This window comes from Macaca nemestrina, chromosome 3 (assembly GCF_043159975.1).
Source record: "Macaca nemestrina isolate mMacNem1 chromosome 3, mMacNem.hap1, whole genome shotgun sequence".
Classification (NCBI taxonomy): Eukaryota; Metazoa; Chordata; class Mammalia; order Primates; family Cercopithecidae; genus Macaca; species Macaca nemestrina.
Window position 1 is genome coordinate 16,297,798 of NC_092127.1, and position 26,815 is coordinate 16,324,612.

The 26,815-nt window shown below is 42.2% G+C and overlaps 1 long non-coding RNA gene across 4 annotated transcripts in view; it reads right to left on the reverse strand.

Moving 5' to 3' along the window:
- Window positions 1–7,894: 7,894 nt before the first annotated feature.
- LOC105466662 (uncharacterized) overlaps window positions 7,895–26,815 on the reverse strand; it is a 113,510-nt gene continuing 94,589 nt past the window's right edge. Inside the window, exons 5-8 of one of the 4 annotated variants that reach the window (XR_011620812.1) lie at window positions 21,399–21,578; window positions 20,865–21,002; window positions 17,940–18,055; window positions 7,895–10,225 (exon numbers count right to left, since the gene is read on the reverse strand). This is a non-coding gene — a long non-coding RNA (uncharacterized lncRNA). Of the gene's footprint in view, window positions 10,226–10,971; window positions 11,928–17,939; window positions 21,003–21,398; window positions 21,579–26,815 lie in introns of those variants that run through there. The other 3 variants (XR_011620809.1, XR_011620808.1, XR_011620811.1) reach the window with 3 other exon arrangements.

Sequence of the window (26,815 nt, forward strand, 5' to 3'; positions counted from 1 at the left end):
TCCAAGGGGAGCCAGGGGCTGTGCCCCATTGCCCGCAACCACAGGCGCACTGGGGAGGCTGAGGCTGCTGCTCCTAGATTCCAGGCTTTGCGGCTCCCCAGGGCATCTCAAGCCGCATCAAGAATCCCCTGTCTTTGGGGTGGCCGAGAGCAAACGCAGAAGTGCTAGAGCACTGGGGCCTGACCTTGACTAGAGGGGGCCCTGGTGTAGCCAACCCTGACGTCATTATCGGCCACAGTTGTTACTCTTCTCTTTTGGCGCCAATCTCCTTCACCATTTGCGATAATCAGTAAGAGCTGAGCTCCGGCCGCGTGGCACACACCCCGGAAGTGCTTGCCAAGACCCGGAAGCAGCGGGAGCTCGGACGCCGGGCTCTCTAGGGTCGACCCTCCTCACTCCGCCCACTTTGGAGAGGCCCCAGTAGGCAAAGCGTCACCGCGTCCGAGAGCAGGTTTCGCGTTTGCACCCCGCTCTTGCCCAGCCACCGGGAGTCTCCCACCTCTGGGTTTCCCCACTTTGGGCAAGCCCCGGCCTCTCTGCTCCCCGGAAGGAGAGGGCAGTTCCCTGGAGAGACCTCGAGTAGATTTAGATCCCTGCTTTTAAGATCGCCGTTTCTCCCAGCGGTGGGTAGAAGGACGTAAAGGGAAGGACAAATTAACAATCGGGGCGAGTGACTATTTAATAAACTCCCCAAGATTACAGTATAAATTTACTAGGGCCTGTAATCCCAGCACTTTGGGAGACGCAGGCAGGTGAATCGCTTGAGCTCAGGAGTTTGGGATCAACCTGGGGCAACATGGGGAAACCCCCATCTCTACAAAAAATACCAAAAAAAAATTTAGCTAGGCATGGTGGCGGAGGCCTGTAGTCCCAGCTACTCCGAAAGCTGAGGTGGGAGAATCACCAGAGCCCGGGAAGTCGACAGCGCAGCAAGCCTTGATCGCGCCACTGCACTCCAGCCTGGGCAACGCGCGTGAGACCGTCTTAAACACACACACACACTAAATTTACTAAGGGTCTTCGTTTGTGCTTCAGAAATCCGCACGAACTAAAATGGGCATCTCCTTCGGCCGTATTTCCTGCGCTGTTGGCCACTCCCCGGCGAACCGAGGTGGGTGCGAAGCCGGGAGAGCCCCCCGGGTGCACCCCGCAGCTCGCGAGGGAGCAGTGCTCACTGGCGCGGGGCGGGCCCCGTGACCCACCGTTGTAAGAATGCTTCAGATCCAACCTGGGCTTGTTTCCGTGACGCAGGAAACATCTGGGGCGTTTTCGCAGGGCTTTGGGAAAAGTACTTACTTCCGAACTTGGCACTAAGGTGTTCTAGGAGACACACAAACTTGAGTCTGAAAGGGGGATGGGGTCAGAGAGGATGGCAACCCTGCCAGCTGCCTGGGTGCAAACTGGGGAGCGAACCGGTGGCAGGCACTTGGGTGAAGGACAAATTAAACACTTAGAGCCAGGTCCACCCGTTACGGCCTCATTGTTTTAATGTCTGTAGTACTTAGGCGCAGTTTGAGAAAGAATAATGCCTTTACATTCAGAAAAACATCAAAGACCAGGGGTTGCTCAATATGGAGCACATATGGTAGTCTCTGAAGGCCTGGCCTGCCAAAACATGTTTCTCAGTATTTTTCTCCTTTCCTTTCTTTCGATCCCCGCCCCCCACTTTTTTTTTTCTCCCCAAATGGGAGGGAGCCATTGGCTCGGGTTACCTAGGGCGTCTTGCGTTCACGTGAGGCAGTTGGTGGCTGCATGGAGGCGATCAATGAGTCTTTTCAAGAACTGAATCTGTCCTAGGAAAGGACTTTGAAGATGGGCAGGAGTATGGGCCAGGCAGTACACTACCTGTATTCCCAGGCCTTAGCACATTGTTCAGTAGTGGGTGGGGGGAACCCTTACTAAATATTTACTGAAGAATACACTGAACTAGGTGAAGGCAATAGCCTGTCAAACCACTTTGTAAATTTCAGTCTAAGCAAGATTCATTTGCAAAGCTCCTCTTCCTTATCACCTGCTGTTACTATTATTACTACTATTAACTACTACTGTTATCTAAACCACTACCCCAGTTTTTAAAATTACCTAGCAGAGACAGGCAGAGGACAGTGGCTAAAAGTTTAGGTGGTTTGCTTTCGTAATTTCTCTAGGTGAAATTTGCTCAGGGCACACGGATAGGATGGAGCTGGGGAGGTACCCTCTTTCCCATGCCTAATGCAGGCTGGGCTCACTACCCCACATTGCCCTCAGTGGGAGGACAGGCCAGATAATTTCATCTCTTTCAGCCTCTTCGATTAAATGGACTCCTTTCATCACCTCTGAAAAATGGTCTCAGGATATTATCCTTCAGCAAATTTACATGCAGAGTTAGCATTAAAGGCAGGGGTGAATTCTTAGGGCTCCCATTTAAAAGAAGACCCATGCTGTCTCCAGAACATGCAGCCTTTTCTAAGGCAATACTGATGGTGGTGGAGGAAGGAAGCACACCACACATGGAGCCGATTAAACATGCATCTTACCAAATCTTCCAGCGTTCTAGTGGCATGCATGATATACACAGAGACCTGTAGGCAAATTACCTAACCAATAGTTAGAAAACCTGGATTTTAGACCTGACTTTGCCATCAATTCACTGCTATCTTGACCAGTCAGTTTCTCTATATTTATTTCTGTCTCTGTCTCTCTCTGTGAATATACGTGTGCATCTATACATACACATACATATATACACACAAACATACATATACAGATGTATTATTAATTTTTAATCTAGGTGATCTGTTTGGTCAGTAAATCTGATTTCTATTCTCGTGTTCTCTGATGCTGTAATGTATCAACATTCTATGAGCCCCTTACCCAGACCATATGGAAGAAGCAAAGCCAACACTGGAACCCTGCTCATTCTTATATTAAGTCCTCAGAGAATGTTAAACTTGGAATGAGTTTTGGAGATGCTTCAGCCCCTTCATCTCACAGATGAGTACACTGGGGCCCAGGGAACTGACTTCTTCAGGTCACAGAGATGTGGCCCACAAATCTTGGTGACAGGTTTAGGTGAACACGGATCAAGTCTTGAGGCTACCTCCTCCCTATCCCCAACATCTGCAGTCCTCACCTGGCTTTCTCATTCAGACCAGGGATATCTGGGCCAAAATTTGGTTCAGGAGCATGAATTTAAAGCAAAACTTAAATGTTTGGTACCATTTCACTTGGGTGGAGCTCTTAAGGGCCATTGGGACAAGGTTACAGTTCCTCTAATGAGAAGTACAGCAGCAAGTCTGATTTGCTTATAAGAGTCTTGAATTCAATGTTAGAAAAACAAAAATCTCTAGGCAAACTTAACAGAGAGGCAAATTATGTAAGTAAGTAAATCCAATGTTCAGAATAGTATTCAACTGATCCTTTCCCTTCATACAACAAACTCCCAAATGATGGATATTGGGAGAAGGTGAAGAAGCTACTAGGAATTATTCACCATTAAGAGTAAGGCAGGCTGGTGGCTCACCCCTGTAATCCCAGCACTTTGGGACACCGAGACTGGTGGATCACCTGAGGTCAGGAGTTCAAGACCAGCCTGGCCAACATGGTGAAACTCCGTCTCTACTAAAAATATTTTTAAAAAACTAGCCTGGTGTGGTGGTGGGCACCTGTAATCCCAGCTACTCGGGACGATGAAGCAGGAGAATTGCTTGAACCCAGGAGACAGAGGTTGCAGTGAGCTGACGTGGTCCCACTGCACTCCAGCCTCAGTGACAGAGTAAGACTCCATCTCAAAAAAGAAAAAAAAAAAAAAAAAAGGAGTAAGGTAGTAAAGCTTTTTTTGTTTGGTTTTTCTTTTTGCTTGCTTGTTTTCAGGGAGTGCCTATTGATGTGAGGAGATGACTCAAGGACTGTCTGCCATGTTGAAAATTAAGTCTAGGGCACTTCCTCCTGCCTGCCTGGCCCTGGTTGACCTTGACTAGCCAGAATGATGCTGTCTGGCTGGAATCCAAAGTATTTCAGAGAAACAGCCATGATATGTTTTCCCTGGATGTGTAGTGAAACAGGTGGCTTCCCTACATAGAAGTAGTCTTTTCCTTTATCATCTTCAGGCTGGGGGACCTTGACAACTTGGAGGCTAAAAAAACCCACAAGTCACACCAAGTCTGAGGGACCATAGGTAGGCAGTGAGGCAGGGTGGGAATGGGCCAGCTAGCCTTGGCAGTCACTCCAGAATGTTGTCCTAGGGAGGAACAGAGCAAGGATGGAACTGACATTCAGCCAACTGGAGGTCAATGTGTAGCTTTCTGCATTTAAGTCTAGGTGATTATGTTATAGCTCTGCAATATAGTAGGAAAAGTTCTGCCCTTTTTTTTTTTTTTTTGAGACAGAGCTTGCTCTTTCCCCCAGGCTGGAGTGCAGTGGTGTGATCTCGGCTCACTGAACACTCCGCCTCCCAGGTTCACGCCATTATCCTGCCTCAGCCTCCCGAGTAGCTGGGACTATAGGCGTCTGCCACCACGCCCAGCTAATTTTTTGTATTTTTAGTAGAGATGGGGTTTCACTGTGTTAGCCAGGATGGTCTCGATCTCCTGACCTTGTGATCTGCCCGCCTCAGCCTCCCAAAGTGCTGGCATTACAGGCGTGAGCCACCACGCCCGGCTGCCATTCTTTTTAAATGTAATCATCAGGGTCCTGTTTTGGACCTCTTATATTAAACGTTCTCTCTGAGCCATACTTAATCAGAATACTTACCTTGTGAGGTTGTTGTGGGGATTAAATAAGATTATCTACTAAAAGTGCTTTGCACAGTGCCAGATACATAGTAAGTACTTGATGCCTGCTTGCAAATACTATTATTAATCATTATTTGGCTTCAGTTGATACCAGTGCCTTATCTTTCTATGATTCAGACCTCTTCTTGGAGCGCTAGATCTGAATATCCAACTCTCTGCTAGAGGACATTTCCATATAGATGTATTTAGTTTTTTAAACTCACTATGCTCAAAACAGAATTTATGTCTAGTCTCTGTTGCATACCAATAGCCTCTTCTCTTAGTCTCCATGACTGACACCACTACCCACCTGGTGCTCAGGCTAATAACCTAGCAACGTACGGTTGAGCTCCTCCTTAATATCTTTCAAATTCACCCTCTCTCTCTCTCTCTCTTTTTTTTTTTTTCAAATAACCCCCTGCCTTAGTAATGACAAATACTGAGTTTTGCCTGCATCATTCCATCATTTCTCCTACTGCTAATGTATCCTCCAGTCTGTAGTCATGGCAGCTGGACTGATCTTTAATGCAAATGACATTGGATCATGTCATTTCTCTACTTAAAATCTTTCATTCATTCCCTCATAGACTTCGGGAAAACCTCAATAATGTTCTTTATAATCTTTCTCACCACTGTCCCTATATATACATTAAGCCATGATTCTGAGCTATATTGAACACTCTCGTTTCTTTTGCCTTCATATCTTTGCACATGTTGTCTTTCTGCCTGGGTCATACCTCCCTCCATCTTTATTAGAAGGATTCTTGTCCTTCAAAATTCAGCCTGGGCATCTCCTCTTTGGGAAAGTCTTCACTAAAGCCCGAGGCTGATTGTGGAGTATATATCCTTCAGGAGAGTAATTTCTCTTTTTTCTCCACGAGGTGTGAGTTTCTTGAAGCCAGTGGAATATATCTTTGATCTTTGTGGCCACCAGGCTTTAGTGCCTGGCACACAGTAATTGTCCATGATATGTTTGCTGGATACGAGGATGACACAGAATTGAATAAATGGCTTTGGTTCTATAACTTCTCATCAAGATTTTAGGAAAGTTATTGTTCCATGCTTCAGTTTCCTCATCTGTAAAATGAGGACCAGCAATGCCTCCTAATGTTGTAAGGACTACATGAAAACTGAATGCAAAAGTCTTTTGTAAACGGAGTAGCAATGTACATGAATCATTATTATATTAAATGCAAACCCATATTTCCCATGCATGTACACATTTTCATATGTGCTCATAGTGTGCACGTATTATATGCATCCGTGCATCTGTGTTTGTGTTCTTGACTGATTACATGGAAAGGCAGTTTCCAAACAGCTTTCTCTAGATTTCACCCTTTAAAAGTCATGCCGAAATAGATAATTACTTTTTGATAACTAGTCCAAGTTCTAGATAAAGCAGTTTGTGGCAATGCCCTCAAATTAATAGTCATTCTGTGAATTCATTATATCCATATATGCAAATAAAAATTCAGTGCAAATTTATAAGACACTGAATGGATAATGATAACCATTTTCACTATGACTATAATACGACGATATTGTGTAATAATAAAACAAGAATATAGTAGAAATGGTAATGTTGAAGGCATTCTCCAACCAGTTTTTCCTTTGATTTTCCAATCACTTGGGGCAGTTGCTGAAGGCACTGTTTTCCCTATTTTGCATGTGAATAAACGGGGGCTCCGGGGCGTTATTCGTTTAACCTGACTCCTTTCCAACGCTGCCACACAGTGATCAAAATCCTAGGATTTTGATAGCCTTTTTCCTGTCTTCTTTTTCCTTCCGCACAGCCGGTGTAAGAAGTTTACGTAGAATAGGTGGTTGATAGAAACGAGCCAGAACCAATCAATGCGTAAATTGATCGGTGCTTGTTTGTAATACTTTTAGTGCCGCAGTTATTTCTGCAATTCACGGCTGCCTTAAATGTGGAATCCACTACTCTTAACACCAGTACCAAGAGACGTTTCCGGATTTCTTGATTCCCAGAAGGGTAATTGCGTCTCTTCGCAGTGCGCAGTGGCCAGCAGCCCGACTGCCCTGGGCTCTGAAGCGAAGAGCGCTCGGGTCCTTCTCACTCGCCTGGTGCCCAAGGAGGAAAGGAGGGCGCGGGCTCCTCTTCAGCCTCATCTACCTCCTGCCTCTTGTTCTTCTTTAGAAAGCCAGGTGGCGCTAACCCTCAATCCCTGCTAGAGCTGGAGGAGTTCCTTGCTTGCTCCGAGTAGAGCGAAGAGGTGAAGAGCGCACTCCGAGTTGGCACTTTCTCTCTACTTCTTCCGCTCTTTGGAAACGTAAATTTGCTTTTTTCTTCTTCCGCACCTCTCGCAGGATGACGGCAACCCTAAAGGAAAACGGAGTGTCCTGTGTGCCACGTGGATCTTGGGGGAAAGGAAATGATTAAAGCCATGAGGTTTCCTGGTTCTTCGCGGCGTTTAATGTGGGTTTTGATTTGGGGGAAGAAGAGCCAAAAAGGTTAAGGTTCCACTCTACGGCATCTTGAATCTGACTGATGCAGACTAACTGTGGGGCCGGTGGGCACTCGCGCCTGGGTGTGCACGTACCTGTGGGTGCAGGATCATGTCGCCCTGTGTCGTGTGGGTGGCCTCTTCCTAAGTGACCAAGTATATGCGTGCTTATAAAGAAGAAGAAATTTCCCCAGCTGTAAAAGGGCGGCTTTGAGGTTCTCTCATGACAGCTGAAGGTAGGAATCTATTCTAGACTAGAAGGCACGCATTTCAGTTTTCAAATTTTGTTCTTTAAATATTTCCGGTTTTTGAACTACTATTATTTAACAAGGACAGGGGAGAACCCCATTTTACTATTATATTGATTAACTAGATTTAAACCAAAATCATCAAACAAAAACGCTGTTGAAACTTGGAAAAGACTTGGTAATAAAAATGTGGCCATCCACATGGGCTGCTGTTGCAAATACCACCAAATCTGAAATTAAGATGAATTCAATAAAAGTATTTTCTATTCACTAGAATACTAAGAGAATAGAGAGCAATTTTAAGATTTTTACTGAAACGAAATGAGCACAGACAAACAAACACATAGAGCACTCGGCAACATTAATAGTGATGATCATATGCCACTAATGCTGCCTTTTTTTTTTTTTTTTTGAGTGAGTCTTGGTCTGCTGCCAGGCTGGAGTGCAGTGGCGTGATCCTGGCTCACTGAAACCTCTGCCTCCCAGGTTCAAGCGATTCTCCTGCCTTAGCCTCCCAAGTAGCTGGGACTACTAGCACGTGCCACCACACCCAGGGTGTGTACTGGGAAGGTGACTGGCAGGCAAGATGAAAGTGTTCCTAAATTCTTCAATTCCTCAATGCCCTAATGTTCAAGGAGTCATGACTGGGAGTCCTCAGGAAACTTACAATCAAGGCGGAAGGAGAAGCAAGCATGTCTTACCGTGGTAGAACAGGAGAGGGAGAAAGCAAGAGGGGGGAAGTGCCACACACTTTCAAACAACCAGATCTCAACCAGATAGTCAAAACTCACTATCACAAGAATAGCAAGGAGGAAATCTGCCCCATGATTCAATGACCTCCCCCGACATGTGAGGATTACAATTTGAGATAGATTTGGGTGGGTACACAGAGCCAAACCATAAAAGTGACTCAAACAGCAACATGGCTCTCAGTGGCTGGTTTTGAGACTTCCCATCTTGAGTGAGATTCCCAGGGAGAGGGCCTCAGGAGAGCATGTGTACTGCAGCACCTTGTTCTTCGACAGTCCACTAAGGCCTGTGACTCAGTATCAATCCCTGTAGGAGAGCCTGTTAGTTCTTGTCCATAGCACGTAGCATTCCCAGGTTTCCCCACTGCCCTGTATTGCAGGCCTAGAAGTGTAAAAACTGTAATTCCCAGTCACTTTGCTGTAAGAGATCAGGATGCAATTTAGGTTCTGATAATGAAGTGTGGTCACATAGGATTTGAAAGGCAGTAAAAAGGAAACTGCTCTCCCTTTTCAACTGTGTAGGTGTATGAGAGGGCTCTGGGAGACATAAGTATGAGCAGTGACCTAACTCAATGGTCCCCTGTCTAGTCACCAGCCTCGTGGGTGTAGGGGGCTCTGATGGCTGCAGCTGACTCTACTCCTCTAGCCTTTCCACTTCATACCTCCTATTAAATCCCTCTGATCTTGGCAGATCTAGAGTTTTCTGTTTCCTGTATTGAACCGTGACTGACACAGGGAACAAGCCTGCTTGGGTGCTTCATGCCTGAGGTCTGGGTTAGTGTGGGCCTGGAGTAGTGTAGACTTTGCAGGTGTTTAGATGGCTGTCCTCAGCTGGGGGTAGTTTTGGGATGGGGGAATAAGTCCAATCCAGGAGAGGCCACCAACAATGCCCAACCGGGAGGCTGAAGGGACAAACATTCTGGATGGCTCTCATGCTGCCTCTTTCACCATGAGGCCTCACTGCTTCTTTTTCTGACTTTCAAACCAAAGCAGGAAAAATGGCAACTTTTTTGAGTGTTTAGGCAAAAATTTTTGCTAAGGGTCAATGACAGACTATTCTGCCTGTTTTGATACTTGATTATATATTGTCCTTTTTTAAAATTTAAAATAAAAATGTTTGAGACAGGATCTCACTCTGTCACCCAAGCTGGAGTGTAGTCACGCAACCACAGCTCACTGCAACCTCAACCTCACAGGCTCAAGCGATCCTCCTGCCTCAGCCTCCTAGTAGCTGGGACTATAGGCACAGGCAACCACACCCAGCTAATTAAAAAAAATTGTAGAGATGGAGTCTCACTATATTGCCCAAGCTGGTTACAAACTCCTGGGCTCAAGTGATCCTCCCACCTCAGCCTTTCAAAGTGCCGGGATTACAGGTATGAGCCACCGCACCCAGCCTTGTTCTATTTTATGCTCTTATATCTGGACATTCACTTCCCAGTGAGGCACTAAACTACTTACGGAAAGATGGTGAGTTTTCACTTTTCAGCACGAGGGTTGAATGACAAGTTACTGGGGAAAGTCAGCTTTGTTCAGTGTGAACGGAGGGCTGGATGCGCATTGTACATCTCCTCTGCAACACTGAAGTCATTTCCTCTGCCCACCTTGCTATCTAAACCCCACCTTAAAACCCTTTACTGGCAGATATTATTCAGGAGCTGATTCCTTGACTCTTCAATTGTTCCTGAGCGAGATAAGACCGAATATATGCCACTTAAGTAATTTTTGTCCAGAGGGAATTGTTTGGTAACTGTTACCATTGCTCACAAATACATGGTACCCATCTCTGCAGGAGGAGTACACGTTCCCACTCTGTGGCAGGTGGTTGTGACCATATGATTGGAACTCAGCAGTGAAATGTGAGTAGAAACAACTCACATTTCATTGGTTTTTTCCCTCTACCACCGTGTCAGCAATGATACAGAGAAGTGACTCATCAGCCCAGATCCTGGAGCAAAGATCATGTGCATGCAGCAGGGCTGTAGGAATCCAGGATGGACTTGTTGCTAACACTGTTCAAAAAAAGAGGGAGAGAGAGAGAGAGAGACAGAATTCTGTATTAGTTCACTTATTTCTGTGAAATAGTTAGGATTTCAGACACCTAATAAATTGTGTCTCTCATCCCAGCCAGAGTTTGGTGCTCGTTTATAGTGACAGGAATCAGATTGACAGATTAAAAATGTCAGCTGCATTACTGATAAGAGCTAGATTGAAAGAGTTGCTGCAATGCCTGTGAATACTCCACCAGCTGTTAGCCACCCAGCCCCTGGCATAGTGGGACACTACAGGCCTCCTCCTGCAGGGCAGGTCCCACATCTCGGGGCAGGGAGAGGATGGGACACATTGGTTCAGAAGGAGCCACAGGAGGGACCAGACGGGGCAGGCTCCATTCCTGTGGAGTTAACTCCACGGCAAGACCTGCCCTGAAAACTTTAGTCCAGGGCAATATAGGCTTCCAGAGGGAATTAGTTACAGTAGAACTGTATTACTCTTTGTATCTTGGAGAATGTGACAGAAATAGAAATATTAGGAGAGGTTATAAACATGTTAATTTTTGTTTCATTTTTATTCTTGCATATTTTAAAGCCTAAGGGGGAAACAGTCAAGTGACAGATCAAGGCAATGAAATAAAAGTTTAAGCAATGGTAATCCTAACCATTAGCACTTTGCTGCAATCAGGCAGCTACTCCATGTGAAATGGGAACTTGTGGCCTGAACATTAATATGACCAACTTTCTGCCAAGGTGCCCGTGGCCCGCAGGGCCTGGCTAGTTGTTGTTAATTGGTGGCCTGTGGCTTCCAGTGCTGAGCTGCCTTTTGCTGGGCCTCTGAGGGAAATGGAGTTGTTTTGAAATCCAGTGTTCTTAATGAAGCAATTCCTGAACCAAAAATGTGTGAGAAATTAACCTAAAAGTGAAACAAGAAACTGGTCTATTGAAAAGTCAGTGACCCTTCCAGGGTTGCTTTTAAAACAATAGATTTTGTTTTACTTGACACTTTGGGAAGTGATTTAATAAGCCATAATGTCAAAGAAATTATCCAGTGTGTTTCATGTCCTGCAGCCTGGAATATCTAAACTAAATCATTGCAAATCAGCATCATTATTAGTGAAATTTTGTTGCAAAATTTGGCATGGACAATTTAGAATCGTCAGACTTCTAGGCGCTATCACAGAATTGGCAAGATTCAAGGGATTTTTCTAATTTAATGACATTTTCTTTATTGTCCCCATAATCACCTGCTTTATGAACTGTGGTTAGAACTGATGTTGCAACTGGTAATTTTCTTAGAACCCAAATGCATTTATATTTTTCCGTCTTTTTATTTGCATCATTTCTGGGAATTTTTAGTAGATGGAATAAAAAGAGAATACATTATAAACAATTCAAAACACCAAAAACAAAATTCCTTGGACCTTTTACAGACACCACACATGCAAATAAATGTGGTTTTGCATTCCAATGGCATTCGAGTAGGGATTACATTTTCCTCATTAACCTCTTTCTTAGCAAACAGTATTGTTTTTGAACTATGTTTTATCTAAATGTAGTCTGACATTTAAAATTAATTCACACTGACTCAGTTCAAGTGAAAAGGTAGAATGTCTTCTTCTTTTGATCCCAGCAATTGTGCAATCCTGGTTGAATTGTACCAAAGTAGGAATGCCTATTATTTTAGGATGAAATCAGAAGATTGATTGTATTGCTTGCAAAACTAAAACAAATGAACAAACAAACAAAAAAAACAACCATTAGAAATGCTGCATATGTTTTTTCCTGAACTACTGAGGAAAGAAGTGGAAAAAGGGACTCATGATGTATACTTCAGAAGTGAACATGATTGCTCTCCTTATGACAAATCATTTATAAAATGAACGTACTTATTTCTAATTAAAAGAAAGCTAGATCTGTTTTCAATTAGTCATAACCAATAATTCCTCTGCTAGTATGTGGACCTTAATTTGAAGCAGTGGGAATCTTCTCTTTTCTCCAGAAAGTCAACAGAGTTGCTTAGAAAGACTGCACAGTTTTGGTAGGAACAGAAACATAACTTGATTTTTTTAAAAAACTTCTGCGAACACTTATGCATGAATCTATTATCTTTTCCCTGACACAGAACAAAAGCATACATTGTTTTCAGTGTTGATATTTTGCAGGGGATGATGAAATATTTCCGTGTATTTAGGTATGTTCATCTATGTAAAATGAATGAGACATTAAAATAACACTCAGTCTGAATTAAACCCACCAATTTTAAGAAATGTTGTATCAGCTGTCTTCACTGTGCTATTAGCTGTGTCTTGTTTTGTCAGGCACTATTTTTCATTCTACCATCTTTTCATGCATTGTTTTCAAACTCCAATAATCCTGGCTCAAGATGCCACGAGTTAAGAGTTGGAGTAAGGACCAAGGCTAGTTTCCTTAGTGTCCACAGTTTCAAAACACACCCATTAATGTTATTTGACACCATTTTTCTACATGTGCTTTAATTGGAAAGTGGAAAAATACACCACTGAGAGGGTTTGTCAGATGAAATCATATTGCAAAACATTTGCAAAATTGAATTATTGACAAAATGCGTTTCATCCCAAAAGGGCCTGCTTGATTGAAAGCAGTTGCAGTGTTTCAACATGAACAAGTTGCTTATCCTCTCTGTTGCCTATGTGTTTGTGGATTCTGCAGACCATACCTCTGAACTTCGACGGTCCCCAGATAGCATTTTCTACACAGCTAACTCAGAGCAGATAAGAACTAGAATTTTAGGCCGGGCGCGGTGGCTCAAGCCTGTAATCCCAGCACTTTGGGAGGCCGAGACGGGCGGATCACGAGGTCAGGGGATAGAGACCATCCTGGCTAACACGGTGAAACCCCCTCTCTACTAAAAAATACAAAAAACTAGCCAGGCGAGGTGGTGGGCGCCTGTAGTCCCAGCTACTCGGGAGGCTGAGGCAGGAGAATGGCGTAAACCCGGGAGGCGGAGCTTGCAGTGAGCAGAGATCCGGCCACTGCACTCCAGCCTGGGCGACAGAGCGAGACTCCGTCTCAAAAAAAAAAAAAAAAAAAGAACTAGAATTTTAGATCGCTTTATTTCTAGACCTTTTGTTCTTTGAGTGAACATTCAAGAAAAGCACATCCTCAAGTTCTTCCATGGTTACCTGTAATTCATAAGAGGCTGATTTCCCCTGCATGCCCATAGTGTCCAACATCACCTACCAAATTACATAATCATGCTTGGCCAATCCCAGAATGCACTGACGTTTCCATGATGCAGCTATGCCTTGTTCAGGGTCCCTTGAAGAGATGCTCATTTTGAGTCACGTGACTATAGGGAGGCCTTACCACTTATTCCTAAATGTCCTAGTTTAGCCAACACTTAGCTCAACTCAGAAAATGACACCAAAATCAGCTCTGCCACTAATCAGAAACAGACTATTTATTTATTTATGTATTTATTTATGTTTTGAGATGGAGTGTCACTCTGTGGCCCAAGCCAGAGTGCAGTGGCATAATCTCAGCTCACTGCAACTCTGCTCTGGGGCTAAAGCGATTCTCATGCCTCAGCCTCCCGAGTAGCAGGGACCACAGGTGTGTGCCACCACGCCCAGCTAATTTTTTTTATTTTAGTAAAGAAGAGGTTTAACCATGATGCCCAGGATGGTCTCGAACTCCTGAGCTCAGTGATCTGCCCACCTCCGCCTCCCAAAGTGCTGGGATTATATGCGTGAGCCACCATGCCCAGGCCAAAATAGACCACTTCTATGGCAAAAGGAGAAAAATAGGCTTATGGAAAATTGAACTTGCATACTCGATAATTAACAACTCAAATTTAAAATTTAAAAAAGCCCAAATATGTGGTGTATATGATATGCGCTGAGAGGAAATTTTTAAAAGTTCTAATGTATTTCACATCTCAGTTGCCTTTTGTCTAATTAACATCCTGAACACTAAAAAAGATGAAAAAAAATTTTATTTTCTCATTTTAAATTTACTTCCTTTGTCAAATTACTCTCAATGAATAAGGAAAACCATCAAGAGCAACATGGTTCATCTTTATTTGGAATTTCAGAAAAGCTAATGTCCCAAATCATGTCTTCTGAGATTTTCAAAGGACTTTTGCTGTCTAGCTTCATCTTGTTTAAAGATGTTAGAGAAGTGTTGAGATTAATATCAACAATCAGAAAGTAATATCATGGTTCTGGTTGTCATTATCCTGTTTAGACATGCTAGAACTAGATTGCTTGTGTTGAAGTGTAATGGACTGGAGAAAAGAAGCATTCAAAATCTTAATGGTGAAAGCTTCGACTATCCAGCCATCTGCCAGATGTCTCATTTCCTAAATTCAGAACATCTGATAAATCCATGATTTGCCTCAATTAGTGTTCTCAGCCCTGCTTTCGCATTAGAATAGCCCCAGAATTTAAAATAAAAAATTGACAGGCAGGCTCCACCCCATACTAATTAGAGCACAGTCTCTCAGGGTGGGGCCTCAGCCTTTTTTCTTTTTAAGTTCCCCAAGTGATTTGAATGTGCAGCCAGGGTAAGAATCAGTAACCCGCATGATAATTTCATCTTTCAGAAGGGAGACGGAGAGGAAGTGAGGAGGAGGATTAACACCCTGCTTCTAATTCTGGCCAACAAGGAGGCCCTGAAGGGAAAATCAGAAGTGACAGGAACTCTGGAAGAGGTCCACCTGGTCATCAGAAAATTCCAGAGGGATGTGGTCACTGCCAGACACACACTCTGTTAGTCTGAGCCTAAAAATATTTCAGGAAATTATAAAGCTTGACTTTGACACCCTGGTCTGAGATTCCAAAAAGAAGCAGAGGAGATTCCTCAAAATAAAATTCTGATGCTACTATTGTAAATGGTCCAATGCAGGAAGGAAAAGAAGAAGAAAAGAAAAAGGAAGGAGGTAGCCAAAAAGATTTAGTGTCTTTGGGTAGGAAGCTGTCTACTGAGATCAGATATATTTTTAAATGGTGTGTGTAAAATGCAAAAACTGATCTAGAAAAACAAGCATGGATACAAAAAATCTGTCGAGAATATGTGAGAAGAGTCAGAAAGTTTAAAAGGAGGTTAACATTCTAGATGATGAAAAGGGCTGTTTAAATCCAAAGCAAGAAAGCCTAGGATCCATGGCCAGCTGTGATGGCATTATGTCAATGGTGAACGATGCAAAATGGAACACTCTCAGACTCTTTGGTGAGAAGGAATTTAAGGTTAAGATCACCTAGGAGCAGATTCTAACTGTCATAAATAAGTTTAAACACTGGCCTGGAAATAACAAACCAAAATGTAAATAGAAGTTTCAGATGAAATTGCTTTAATCTTTAAAAAATATGGAGAATGAAAAAGGTGCCCAAACACTGCCCAACATATTTTTTCAAGAGGAAAGAAGAGAAATTCTCTCAACTACAGACTCAAGGGCCTGCTGATTCTTCAGTTACACAATTCTAGGATTTCCTTTAAAATGCAGTTTGAATGCAAGATTTGCTAAATTAAATCGTGCCTTTGACATAGTTTAGGAAGAGAGTAGAGAGACAAGGAATCATACAATTTTTGGCTTTTTTTTGAGACAGAGTCTCACTCTGTTGCCCAGGCTGGAGTGCAATGGCGTGATCTTGGCTCACTGCAACCTCCACCTCCCAGGTTCAAGAGATTCTCATGCCTCAGCCTCCTGAGTAGCTGGGATTACAGGTGTGTGCCACCACACCTGGCTAATTTTTGTACTTTTAGTAGAGGCGGGGTTTCACCATGTTTGGCTGGTCTCATATTCCTGACCTCAAGTGATCTGCCTGCCTCGGCCTCCAAAAGTGCTGGGAATGCAGGCATGAGCCACAGTGCCCAGCCACAATTTTTAATAATTTAATTCAGCTTCAGTAGTAGTTCATAATCTTTGAGAATCAGATAAAAATCTATGTATCCTCTTGAACTGGTTAGATATTATGATATAACAAACCATCTCAAAATATAGTGGCTTACAACAACTACCATTACATTGCTCATAATTCTGCAATTTGTGCTGGGTGCAGCTGGTAGTTCTTCTGCTGGCTTTGTCTGGGATCAGCCTCAGTCTTCTAATGGCTTACATGAGGCTGAATGGCCCAGATAGCCTCAGTCATATGTTTGGTGGTTGTTGCTGGCTGTCAGCTGGGCCATGTGTTTCCAGCAAGAGGGCTAGGTCTGATTCACTTGGTAGTGGCTAATTCACTTGGTAGACAATGAAAGCAAAACTTGCAAGGCTTCTTGAGACCAAGGCTTAGAAGTCACGTGGCATCATTTCTGCCTCATTCCTTTTTTAAAAAAATTATATATATATATATATATATGAGAGAGAGAGAGAGAGAGAGTGTGTGTGTGTGTCTGTGACAAGGTCTCACTTTGTCACCCAGGCTGGAGTCCAGTGGCACAATCATAGCTCACTGCAGCCTTGACCTCCTGGGCTCATGTGGTCCTCTGGCCTCAGCCTCCCAAGTAGCTAGGATTACAGGCACACATCACCACACCTGGCTAAGTTTCAATTTTTTGTAGAGACGGGATTTTACTTTGTTGCCAGGGCTGGTCTCAAACTCCAGGCCTTAAGTGGTCTCCCAAACTTCTAGGATTACAGACATGAGCCACTGTGCCCTGTGCTTCTGCCTTTGCCTCATTCTTTTGGACAGAGTAGCTGTCACAAGGCCAGCCCAGATCAATGGACAGGGAAAAAGACAACACGTTTAGATGGAAGTTACTGCAAAGACCTGTGACCATGTCTAATTTACCACACTTCCCCTCAGAAAAATGCTTCTACACTAATACAAATGACATATGTTAATTTCAGGGGAATTTGTAGATCCTTCCAACCCAAGTTAAGAGTCTCTAACCTATTCTAACCATGGATATATTTAAATGAGGACATTAACACTCAAGAAGACTAAAGATGTGCCCAAAGTCAAACAGATATTTATTTAGTTACACAAGCACGTAAGTGTGGCCTATATCATTCAGGTTTCATAACTCTTAGTCCCATGGCATTTCCATTACGCCCAACTGCTAATTACTTTATTCTTACAGGAAATGAATTCCAGCAATTTTATAATCATCACTCAACCACCAAATCAAGACGATGTAATTTTTGTTTGTATCTCATAACATAAAGATAATTAGGCCGGGTGCAGTGGCTCAAGCCTGTAATCCCAGCACTTTGGGAGGCCGAGACGGGCAGATCACGAGGTCAGGAGATCGAGACCATCCTGGCTAACCCGGTGAAACCCCGTCTCTACTAAAATATACAAAAAAACTAGCCGGGCGAGGTGGCGGGTGCTTGTAGTCCCAGCTACTTGGGAGGCTGAGGCAGGAGAATGGCGTAAACCTGGGAGGTGGAGCTTGCAGTGAGCCGAGATCCGGCCACTGCACTGACAGAGCGAGACTCCGTCTCAAAAAAAAAAAAAAAAGATACTTAAACGGAAATTGATGTGGTTTAAATTACTGCCATTTTGTTACTGTTGTTGCCACTTGAGGGCTGCACCTGTACTTAATTTTTAAAAATTATTAGTATGTTATTTTGTTTTTAAATTTTTTGCTCATTTGGAAGGGTGAGCTGGTCCAAATGGAGAGGAACTAATTAGTTTTGAAACACCTGATTTTCATTAGCAACTAATAAAAGCTAAGGTTTTTTTCCTTACTTTTTTATCATAAGAACGTTCAAACATGCAGAGAAATACAATGCATACCCATAACCCAATACCTTTAATTAATAATTGTTATTATTTTGCCATCTTTGCTTCTTTGCTTCATCTTTGCTTCATCTGTTTTTTTGTGGTTGCTGGACCATTTTAAAGTCAATCACCCTCCAGTATACATCTCAAAAAAAAAATGAGGACACCTTTTTAACATAACCAAACACCAATATATGCCACTTAATAAATTCACAGTAATTCCTTAATATCGTATAAAATCCAGTCATATTCAAATTATTACCATGGTTTTATAGGGTTTTTTAGTATGTACCGTTTAAAAACTAATTTTTATTTATAATTGCTACATAATAATTGCACATTCTAATGGAGTACAGTGTGATGTTTTAATGCATGTAGACATTGTATGATGATCAACTTAGTATATTTAGAGTTATTTTTCCAATTTAGAATCTAATCAAGGAACACATGTGACAATTGTTATGTCTTTCATCTTTTTTAATCCAGAGCCCAGCCCTGTTTCCCCTTTTCTCATGCTATTGACTTTTTTAAAAGGCCAGGCCTTAAAAAACAAAACAAAACAAAACAAAACAAAAACAGTCCTGGTCTTCTTCACTTTTTTGTACTGTATTAAGCCTGTCTTATAGAAGGCCCCAGTTCTAGACTTTTTGATTCTTTCTTTAAAGTGGCTTAACTTGTTCCTACATCCTCTGTATAGCTTACACATCTAAAGTCTTGACTTGATTCAGGTTACACATTTTGAAGAATACTCATAGATGAGGCTATCTCCTTCATACTGCATGGCAGCAGCCAGGCATGGTGGCTCACACCTGTAGTCTTAGCTACTCAGGAAACTGAGATGGGAGGATTATGCTTGAGCCCAGGAGTTGGAGGCTGCAGTGAGCTGTGATCATGCCGTTGCACTCCAACCTGGGTGACAGATTGAGACTCTCTCTCTCAAAATAAAACTTTTTAATAACAATTTTAAAAACATAGTGCATGGCATCAGGATCACATTGAGACTGGTTTTCTCACTATTAGTGATGCCAAGTTTGATTCCTAAATTAAGGTAATGGCAACCACAACTCTCTTCACTATTAAGATATATTTTCCCTTTGTCAATTTGTTAGTCATCCTGGGGTGACTATTTGGTGCCATGCAAATATCCAGTTCCCTAAAGTTAGTTTTCTTTCAAAAATAACAGGTCGGCTGGGCATGGTGGCTCATGCCCGTAATCCCAGCACTTTCGAAGACCAAGGCGAGTGAATCACAGAGGTCAGGAGTTTGAGACCAGCCTGACCAACATGGTGAACCCTGTCTCTACTAAAAAATACAAAAATTAGCCAGGCGTAGTGACACAAACCTATTATCCCAGCTATTGGGAAGGATGAAGCAGGAGAATCACTTGAACCCAGGAGGCAGAGGCTGCAGTGATCCTAGATCGTGCCACTGCACTCCAGCCGAGGCAACAGAGCAAGACTCTGTCTCAAAAAAAAAAAAAAATAGGTTATGCTTTTAATTTTAATAAGGCATCATACTCAGTTTTTCAAAGCTTTCATTAGCTGGGTATATTCAACCTAAAATTATGAAAACGAACCAGTGTCTACAATCAACCTTTGCATAACTATTCATTTTCTTCTCATGTATTTATTGGTTTTGGTACCATTCTGGTTTACAGTAGTCATGCATGCTTGGACTTGTAAATTGGGCATTGGTTTCCAGAGTTCTGTGCAGTAATTCCCTTCTTTACTCATGTTATTTTATGGCTATTACATGTCAAGTTCAGAATTGGAGCAGGGTAGAATGTGGTGGAAGTGAATGTCATGCTGTCATCCATAATAAAATTAGATCAGAGATGCACCCAGTGTACCAACAAGCCAGGCCTTACTGTAGTAATGACGGCTAGTAGATTCTTACTATAGAGTAATTGTGCCACACACTGAAATTGAAATGTGGAACCCTTGAAGTGACCTCTTTGTTTAAGCAGGTCAAAAGACATGGCTGAAAACACACCAGTAACCAAACATGGTAATATCAAGCCTAATTAGGAATCAAACATCATTCCTAAAGTCTGTGTCGTTCGTTTTCTTGATTTCATTTGTTTTCATTTCTTCCTCATCTGTGATTCATTTTCTTTTCGTCATCTTTCACAGTGGCTTCTGCAAGAATATCGGTCTTGAAATGTACAACATGGCTCGCACCCTCTTCAAACATTGTTTAAAATCTCATTTATTATTTTGTACTGTGGTCTCACTTAAAAGCCCGTGTTACCAAGACTGCCGAGTACATGCCTTTAATTCCCGGGGTAAAGGGGTGTGGGGTGTGGGGGAAGAGAGAGGGCAGGAGCAAGCAAGAGGAAAAGCTAACACTGAGACAGTCCACACGGAAATGTGAGGAAAACAAGAATATTCAGAAGTCTTATAGGCAGATGAATTCTCTCTGGACACTAGAAAACTGGAAACTACCCAAACCCAGGCTTAGTAAAATACAGAAAAGTGATGAAGACCAGGACTGTTTTTTCTTTTTTTTTTTTTTTTCCATCAAGAGGTTAGTTGCCTAAGGACCACATTCCCAGGATTACAAGGATTTGCCTTAATAACCCAGGGAATATTCATCTGCAGTAGAATTATTAAGATGAAGAGATAAGATTCTATGTGAGTCACCTCTTACATGAGACTATATTTCAAACTTAAAATTAACACTGGGAGTAATCATAGTACATTGAGATCAGCAGGTTAAAGCTATATTAAGTCGGAATTATGTTTTTCCAATTAACTTTAATTTTCAGATACTAAAATCCAGGTGTTTTGGGGAGTCAAGCCCAGATTTTTTTCCACAGGGATTTATCTCCAAAACCCAGTTGGATCCCAGCTCTTTGGGAGGCCAAGATGGAAGGACTGCTTGAGGCCAGGAGTTCAAGGCCAGTCTGGCCAGCATAATGAGATCCTGTTTCTATCAAAAAATTTTAAAATTACCTGGGTATGGTGGTGCATGCCTGTGGTCCCAGCTACTCAGGAGACTGTTGGGGGAGGATCGCTTGAGATTGGGAGGTCAAAGCTACAGTGGGCTATGATTATGCCACTGCTCTTCAGCCTGGGCCACAGAATGAGATCCTGTCTCAGGAAGGAAGAAAGAAAGAAAGGAAGAAAGAGAAAGCAAGAGAAGAGAAAAAAAGAGAGAAAGGAGGGAGGGAGGGAGGGAAGAGAGAGAAAGAAAGAAAAAAAAAAAACCAACTGGGTTTAGCATTATTCCTTTAAATAAAAACAAAAGCAAGACCATGTACTGAAATATCTCACGCCAGTAGTTTAATCATATTTATTCAACTAACTTTCCACTTGCCTTCCTCCACTCCCAGATAGAAAAGAGTCACCTACAATTGAAAGCTGCTTGGGTATGGGCTGCGCTGCCTTGGAAGAGGAGAGTATCCCAGCTCTCCATAGGGTGTGTGCTGAATTGATGCACCCCCCACCCCAAAACATTTTGGAAATGACAGAATAGAAAGCATTTACCAAATAGGAAACAGCAGAAGATGGGAGGGAAATTTCCCTGTTCCTGGTGCAGTGGATATTTGTTCTCTTTTTCTAAGAAAGCCGTGAGTCACACCTTTATAAGAAGCTCAAATTTCAGACTACCCATGTGTTTCAGGCAATTAATTACTCAACCCCTCATTGTGGCAGGGTCTCTTCATTCTGGAAGTTGCAGTAAGATATGAGACACAAGATAAGTGAGCAGCAGGCATTGAACTACACTTTTCATTCCTCTTGTTGAAGGGAGCTTGGCTGGAAAAGCCAAAGGGGGTGGTGTCCCAAGTTTCCACCTTTTATCTACTGATTCATTTGAACAAACTGCTCTTACATGCAGTGCTACCATTTCCGACATCAAATTTTCAAATATCTGGCAGCCAATTCCTTCCTTCTGTTCCAGGTAAAACAAGGAACCAACACATACACATCACCCAGATATGCTAATTGTAGTCACTTATGATGGAAAGTCTCATACATGTGAAAAAATTACCATGGAATGTTACTATGAAGGCTCCAAGTATTAGGGTAGCTTAGAGCTGAAAGGAATGTAATATTGGCTTCTTTTTAATTTTCAATTTTTTTTTCCTTTTTTAGAGACGGGGTCTTGCTCTGTCACCCAGGCTGGAGTGCCGTGGTGCAATCATAGCTCAGTGCAGCCTCAACCTCCTTGGCTCAAGTGATCCTCCTATCTTAGCCTCATGAGTAACTAGGACTATAGGCCACCATGCCCAGCTGTGATTGCTTCTTATATCAGGCTGGAGATTCAGTACGCAAGAAATTTAACTTTTTGATGCAATTAAAATTATATTTCAAGCCCTATGCAGTCAGTTCAGGAACTTTCCCTATCCATATGCTGTTACCTATGAATTCTGGGCTGGCTCACACAGAACCAAGGCATTGGAGGGTCTCATGTGGTTCTATAGGTTGTCTCTACTCAGTGGACACTGACTTGCGAATCAACCTGGGTTGTCCATAGTCATAAATTCAATCCTTATGAGGCCTTTATTTCCGTCTGCCTACCTTTCAATTCCCATGCCTCTGCTATTCCCCCACCACTCTTGGGCACACAGCAGTTATTCTGTTTTTATACTCACTGGGGTCCAGGCCTGGGGATTTTGTGAGACTGTTTAAGACCTGAATGGCCAAGACATAGCACATAGTTTTATATATATTCTTTTCCTCAGGGATCTATCTAGGAAATGAGGTCTAAGTTTCCTTTGTCTTAAGTCTGTGAAGGTTTCTGCCCATTCCCCAAGAGCAGGGTGCAGGCCCTTGCCCAGGAGCCCACATTATCTGCCTCTCGTGCTTGCCCACCATGCTTCTTTCCCCAGACTTCTTCAATTTTGGTACCAATGGCAGAACAGACTTGCTTTCAACATTAGCTCCTCTCCACGAGTGAGTGGCATTTTTTATTTTGAAACTGTGATAAAATATATATAATACAAATTTTACCATTTTAACCATTTTAAAATGTGTAGTTCAAGGCATTAAGTACATTCACATTGTTGTGCAACCAACACCACCATCTGCTTCCAGATTTTTTTCATCTTTCCAAACTGAAATTCTATATCCATTCATCGCTAACTCCCTCAGGCCCTGGCAACCACCCTTCTACTTTCTGTCTCTATGAATTTGACTATTCTAGGTACTTTCTATTCCTATAAGTGGAATTATATATTTGTCTTTTTATTACTAGCTTATTTCACTAACATAATATCTTCAAAATGTATTATGTTGAAGCATGTGTCAGATTTCCTTCCTATTTAAGTCTGATTAATATTCTGTTGTATGTATATACCATGTTTTCTTTATCCTTTCATACACTGATTGACACTTGGCTTGTTTCCACCTTTTTTGACTTTCATGAACATTGTTGTATAGATATCTGTTTAAGTCTCTGCTTTCAATCCTTTTGGCTGCAAAAGAATTATACCCAAAAGTGGAATTGCTGGATCATATGGTAATTCTCTGTTTAATTGCTAAACTGTTTTTCACAGTGCTGCACCATTTACATTCCCACCAGCAACATAAAAGGGTTCCAATTTTTCTATATCTTTGCCGTCCGGTGAGTTTTAACAGGGGTGCTCTTGACACTTGGGGTCAGCCCTTCTTTGGTATGCAGGACTGTCCACTCCTTGCAGGATGTTTAGCATCCTTGGCCCCACCCACTACTTGCAGGTAATGGGATATTTCCCAGTTATTGTGACAAACATCTCCCCAATCCCACACAACATAATTCCAAATGTCCCCTAAGGGGTGGGAGCAAGCTTCCTGGTTAGAACCCCTGGTATATTCCATGAGTCCTTGCTGCTTCCTTAAGGCCTCATCTCTGTAAACTCAAAATCCTAGTAGAGGCTCCTTTTTTCTCTTTCTGTCACATTCCTTTCTTGGTTCAATAAGCAGAAGATGATACAGTTTAATTGAATGGAGGAGACATGAGGGGATGAGAGAAAATACAGAGGAAAAGAGAGAGAGATTTCAAAATACTAACTCACCACACAAGGATTTTTCATCTTATTTACTTTCCTGTTGAGAAACTAATGGTTTTTGTGATCTCTATTTTCTTGTCAGACAAATTGAAATTTTCTAAAAAGACCTCAGGCTTGCAACATATCCTTCCAAAAAGGATATGAGCTATATTAAAGAAATGAATGTAATGATAAATACAACTCTTGTGTCTTTCCTGGGATGTTACACTGGTCTAGGGATGTGTCTGATTATGACTTGCTTAGTCTCTTAACTTCTCATGACCTCTAACACCTCCCATGGGAAAGTGAAGTTCATTTAAATGGTTGCCAAGTGTCATCCCTTAAAAACAGTGTAATTGTAGGCAGTGGTCAGTAAATAATCACAAAAACTCACATATAATTTGAAGGAATCAAATTTCTGAAAGTGTAAAGAATTTCTGACTCTTTTCCCGTTTCATTTAAATTTTGTGTTACATTTTCAAGTTTTATTTTCATAACTTTCTGATGTTCTGTCTCCCTATTCACAAGTCTGGATTTACAGAGCGGTTCAATTCCTGAAAAGTGGTCACTAATTAACTGATGCTTAACATGAAATAACTTTCTCATAAAAATAGACAAAAGCAAAAGATGTATTCCAATCAATTGGAAAAATTGGCAATTATGCTACTTCCCCCATTTCTGTATTGCACTAACGTGAAGTTAGTCAATAGTCTAAGAGAAAATACGTAATAATTGAATTTTAAACTTTTTTTTTCTTGAGAGGGAATCTCGCTATGTCACCCAGGCTGGAGGGCAGTGGTACGATCTTGGCTCACTGCAACCTCTGCCTCCTGGATTCTCTTGCCTCAGCCTCCTGAATAGCTGGGAGCACCACCACACCTGACTAAGTTTTATATTTTTAGTAGAGATGGGGTTTCACCATGTTGGCCAGCCTGGTCTCAAACTCCTGATCTCGGGTCATCCACCCACCTCAGCCTCCCAAAATGCTGGGATTACAGGCGTGAGCCACCATGTCCCGCCCAGGAAGTTAACTTTTAACTGATGTGTTTGTTGTTCTAAATCACAAATCTAACCAAACCGTTATCTGCCGTGACTGACACTGTGTCATATAACTGCCATCAGGATGTATTCAAGCTCTTTAGCACAATAGAGTGAGGCCTCCGGGATGTGGTGGCTGCAACCCCCCATGGCCTTATTGCCTCCCCAGCCCCGTCAGCACCCACTGCTGTAGCCAGGTCTGCATATTTACAATCGTCCTGCACCCACGACTGAGTCCTGCCTCTTCTTCCTTATGCACAGAGTTCCCTTCTTTGACAAAGCTCCTTTCCTTTTTTCTCTGCATCTTAAACATCACTCTCATTTTTCAGGATTAATCCCAGGATGGAGGGCTCTCCATCTCCCATCCTCCAACAGCTAGATCATCTGTTCCCTCCATGGGCACTCCTACTGTATCTTACAGAAACTTCTCTCACATCGCCTACACCCAGTTGGCTGCAAAATCTATTGCCCAACTTAGGGTAGGTTTGCAAATAATAGAGAGCTATTAGTAGACTGAGAAAACTGATAGAAAAGAGGGCAGCTCTAGGCTAATAGGATGTGTGGTCAGGCCAGCCTACCATTAACACTTTACTCCTAATTTATTTATTTAGCTGTCCCACCTTGCCAGATGGTGAGTTCCTAGCTGGCAGAAACCAAGTTTCTTTTCTTTGGTATCTGTATGCCATGTGCCTGACACAGTGCCTAGTATATAGTAGATACTCAACTAAAGTTTGCGGAACACATTCATGGCTAAATAGATGAATTAATCAACACATTAAGTGGGGGCTACTTTTTTAGAATAGTTTTTATTCTAACAATAGCTTTGAAGATAATGTTGCAATGGCTAATTTTTCCTTAAATTGACTAAGCATGTCTTTAAATATTCTGTGGCCAAATACTTGAGCTTATAATATAGGCAAAATTCTTTGCATGTAAATTTATTGTCATTTAATCATATATTTATTAAAGTTACTGAATCATGTGATTCAATCTCACCTGCTGTGATGGTCAATTCTGTGTCAACTTGACTGTCCCACGGGGTGCCCAGTCATTTGGTCAAACATTACTCTGGGTGTGTCTGTGAGTGTGCTTTTGGGTGAAATTAATATTCTCAGCAAAAAAGATTTGCCTGCCTAATGTGGGTGCACTTCATCCAATCAACTGACTAGAATAAAAGACCCAAACCCTCCCTCAAGTAAGAGGTAAATAATTCCTCCCGCCTGTCTGCCTTTGAGCTGGGACATTGGGTTTTCCTGCCTTTAGACTCACACTAAAACATCAGCTCTTTTGAGCCTTGGGTCGGCCAGCTTTTAGACTGGAACTGTATCATTGGCTTTTCTGGTTCCCAGGCCTTTGGACTCAGACTCCAACTATGCCATCAGCTCTCCCAGGTCTCCAGCTTTCTGACTGCAGATCTTGGGACTTCTCAGACTCCACAATCACATGAGCGAATTTCTTATGATAAATCTCTTCCTCTACTTTATTAGTTCTGTTTCTAATTAGTTAGAATACTAACTAATACACTTGGCAAAAGAAAATCTAATTTTGTCAAGTTCATCCATAAAGTGTCACAGCTTCACGTAAAAATAATGCTTGTAAAGGTATATACTGGAGACAAAACTGGTAAAGAAAATCATAAATGATAAAGGTAGACTATGTGTAAACACACCTTGCATATTATTAGTTTACTTTATAGCCATTTTTAGACACTGAATTTTATTTTTCTTTGTTTTCCTTTTTAAAAGAAAAATTATTCCATGATATATTCACTGCATAACAGCTAAAAGGTTTGTGCCTCAGTTAAGGAAGAAATGGTAAGAAAAAGAAGGCACCCAAGTGTTAAGAGGTCAGTATGGTTCTTGCTTTCAACACTCATTTTCCGGCCGGGCACAGTGG